This window comes from Empidonax traillii, unplaced genomic scaffold (genome assembly GCF_003031625.1).
Source record: "Empidonax traillii isolate 1590-97213 ecotype Southwest subspecies unplaced genomic scaffold, ASM303162v1 scaffold1270:size203758, whole genome shotgun sequence".
In the NCBI taxonomy this organism is placed as follows: domain Eukaryota; kingdom Metazoa; phylum Chordata; class Aves; order Passeriformes; family Tyrannidae; genus Empidonax; species Empidonax traillii.
Window position 1 is genome coordinate 136252 of NW_020956463.1, and position 3796 is coordinate 140047.

At 43.6% G+C, this 3796-nt stretch overlaps 1 protein-coding gene across 1 annotated transcript in view; it reads left to right on the forward strand.

Moving 5' to 3' along the window:
• Positions 1 to 3796, forward strand: part of LOC114069474 (corticotropin-releasing factor receptor 2-like) — a gene marked incomplete at its 3' end in the record, with an annotated part of 116882 nt that overhangs the window by 51796 nt on the left and 61290 nt on the right. The window lies entirely within an intron of this gene.

Sequence of the window (3796 nt, forward strand, 5' to 3'; positions counted from 1 at the left end):
AGACTGCAAGACCTTGCTCAAGGTTTGCTGTCCTGTGAAAGGGTAAGTTTTATTCAGTTTTAGACCCCAGCATCACTTACTTGACATCCAGATTAGAATAGACATTCTTAGTATCTTGAGAAGCTGATGAGAAATATGGTCTCCTATGTAAATTGGAGGGGAATGCATTTTTAGTAGATTTTTTTTTTTCAGTGCAGTTTCATTCCCCTCAGATGTTGTTCTTGGAGTTTATAATTGGTAGCTCTTGGGACAAATTCATAAAATCAATAAAACTCAGATTTCTTTCTGCTGACTTCTTTCTCTGCAGTGCTGGGAATAACAGGGGGCCAGATGCTGCTCCATGCGAGACTTGTGCAGGGAGAAGCAATACTTTGAAGCAAATTATAGGAACAGAAACTCAGTGTTTAAAAAAAAAAAAAAAAAAAAAGGAGAAAAATCTCAAATTCTCATTAGGAGTTTTCCCTGGGAAAACAGAAGAAGGAAGAACCTTTCCCAGTGCAGCTGGTGGTTGGAAAACACTGACCATACTGTGACACAAGAATTAATGCAGTTCCTTATCCTCCTCAGTCATCCAGGGAGCAAAGAGAGATTTGGAAAACAGAAAATGTGTTATGGAAATGAGACAAAGAGAGAAAATAGGAAATTACTTTGCTGGTGCATCATCACCATTTTAACTACACTTAGACGTGACTTCCTAGGGATTCTTTTTCTCGTTTCTAAGAATTTTTACTTAACTCAGATATTGCTGAATTATGCCAGTAATACCTGAAACGTCAGGATTTGTGCATTTCAAAGGGCACCATGAGCAGTCATTACTTTATTCAGAATCTCCAGACTCACCACATTCACTGTTGCTTTGCAACCAGAGCAGCTGATGAACAGTTTGGAAGCAGAGGGTGCTTTCAAGGATCTTTGTTTCTGTGCTGATCTTGACACAGTGGAACAGCTGAATACTCTGGGTGGAAAACAGTGCAGACAACAGGAGGTTGTTTGGTTGCTGGAAATGGATTTCTAGGTTTCTTAAAAGGATTTTTTTTTCTGTCCAAGGAGCTATGGGGGAGAGAGAGCCCTTATTATGGAATCACAGAATATCCTGAGTTGGAAGGGACCCACAGGAACCATCAAGTCCAGCTCCTGGCCCTGCACAGGACCATCCCCAAGAGTCACACCCTGTGCCTGAGAGTCTCATCCAAATGCTCCTTGAGCTCTGGCAGCCTTGGGGCTGTGCCCACTGCCCTGGGGAGCCTGTTCAGTGCCAACCACCCTCTGGGGGAAGAACTTCTTCCTAATACCCAACCTGGACCTCCCCTGACACAACTTCAAGCCATTCCCTCAGGTCCTGTCTCTGGTCACCACAGAGAAGAGATCTTTAAGGGCTTATATTCCTGTTCTGAGAGCTCCTTGCCTCAGGGTGTGGGTGGTGACAACTTGGGTGGGAATTTACAGGGATTTGGACAGTTGTGCATCAATGCTCTGAGTGGTGTGGGACTGTGAGGGAGGCAGGTAACACAGCCACCAACTCACAGACCTCTGTGGAGAGAACTCCTTTCATTCTTCCTGGCCAACACTTGGTATTAAAGAAAGCCAGGATCCCACAGATCCACATTTTGGCTAATTTTGTCCATCTAATCCAATCTTCTAAACTCCCTACTTCACATAAACTCCATGTATAAACTCACCCATGACTGTGTCATTATTTAACAGGTGTCTCCCTCTCATCAGGCCTGTCTGAAGATGCACATTTCCACCTGGCAGCCAGAGCTGCTTGTGTCTCAGAAAACACAGAAATCAGAAGGCTTTTGGTTTGTTTTGTTTGATAGTGAGGGAACAAAGTTCCATTTGGATCTGCTTTCTGTTTCAAAGCCTGTCTCTGGAAGGACAGGGATAAATCCAAATGCAGTCGTGGTGGTTCACTGAGGTGTCCAGTTCCAAGCTGAGACTGTAGCAGTTGAACACTGAATTTTGCTGCTGCTTTTTCTTTCTTGGGGGAGAGCTAAAAGATCCCCACAAAGGTCTTTTCGCGTAGTTAAGTCATCCTTGTCCACCTAGAAACCCAAACAGCCTTATCTGTTTCATTCCAACCTGTTTTTAACCCCTTCGTCTCTCCTGTATTCACTGAATGTTTCTCCTGGAATAAAAAAAGGAAATCCAGCAACAGTAATAATAGCAGTTTATTCTCCAGAAGTGCTTTGGTTTATTCTTTCAGTAAATGCTGAGGGGAATAGAAGGGTCTCTGAGGTGAACTGCAGAGGTGAGTGTGTCAGAAGAGCACAGACATCACAGCAGTGTGATTCAGTTTATCATGGGAGTATGGAAAATGTTCTCTTGAAACTAGAAATATGCTCAGTAATGGCTGGATTTTTCAGCTGTTACTGAAGTGTTAGGAATTCCCTAGAGATTCCTATTCTCTGTTAGATCTCAGCTGCAGATCCTTGAGTGAGTTCCTGTGATTCCATCAGCACCTGACCACACCCATCGCAATTACAGGGCTTCAAGAGAATTCGGGGTGTTATTTTTTCATCACTTCTTCAGCTGTTTAAATACCTGCATGCCTCCTGTCTGCCTTCAATGCATTCCCTCTGCTAAGCTCTTTATCCAGCCCCAGTCTCATTTTCCCACTCCCTGGCTAGGCACTGAAAGAATTGTGAATGGAGTTGGATATGAACAAATCACTGATCCTCTGGGATCAGGTGAAAATCGACTGTGTGTTCACTCAGCTTCTGGTAAACCTGAGCTCAAATTCACCTTCTGCAATCTCAGGGAAAGAAACTAATTTCACTGTGGTAAGTCAGTAACGTGTTTAAGGTTTTAGGTTCATGAGTAGCTTTGAAAACTTCACTCTGATTTTATCAGTTCCTTCTTGAAATGAAGCATTTCTAGTGATTTTGAGCGTGGAGCTAAAGAACTTCTGGCTTTGCTTGGTAAAAAAACCCAAACATGGTGTGGCAACATGACATATGGACTGGATGAACTCCCCTGCTCCTTCTAACCAGCATTTCTGTGGCTTTGTTATATCCCTACAGATCTCAAATGGATCCTTTAGTGTCCTCCATCATCAGTTGTTTGTTTTTCATGGACATCTGTGATATGGCACTTAGTGATGGTGTTTTTTATATGAAGAACTTGTATTACCTCTTGTGCAACAGCCCCAGTCTCTTGTTTTGATTCCATTTATCTATTGAACTCTAATATGTAATTTTTCTGCACCATTTTACTTGTTTTACTTCATCCTTTACTTGCTTTTAGGGGAATCAAGTGATACTCATGGGGCACTGACCTATGTCTAGTTGCCATGTTACCTTAATGAAAATCAGCTGGAAAAGGCAGGGCTAATTGCTTTGATTTAATCCTGAAATGTCAGTGACTCATGGATGGCTCATTCAGAAAAGCTATCTGCTCGAGGTAGAAGGATAAAAATAACTTCCTCGATATGCAATCAGGCAGTTGAAGTGCTGGAAGTTTCATATCACGGAATCAAGGAATGGTTTGACTTGCAAGGGGCCTGCCTTAAAGATCATCTGAATCCAACACCTCTGTCAAGGGTGGGGACACCTTCCACCAGACTGGGTTGCTCAAAGCCCCAGGGTAAGAAGGACATGGACCTGTTGGAGCGAGTCCAGAGAGCTGGATGCTGTGCTCCAGCTGGGATCTCACAAGAGTAGAGTAGAGGGGGATAATCTGACCTGCTGGCCATACTTTCTCTGGTGCAGCCCAGACTTTCTGACTTTCTGGGCTGTCACCACACATCGGTGGGTCTTGTTGAACATCTCATCTGCCAACACCCCCCCCCCCCCCC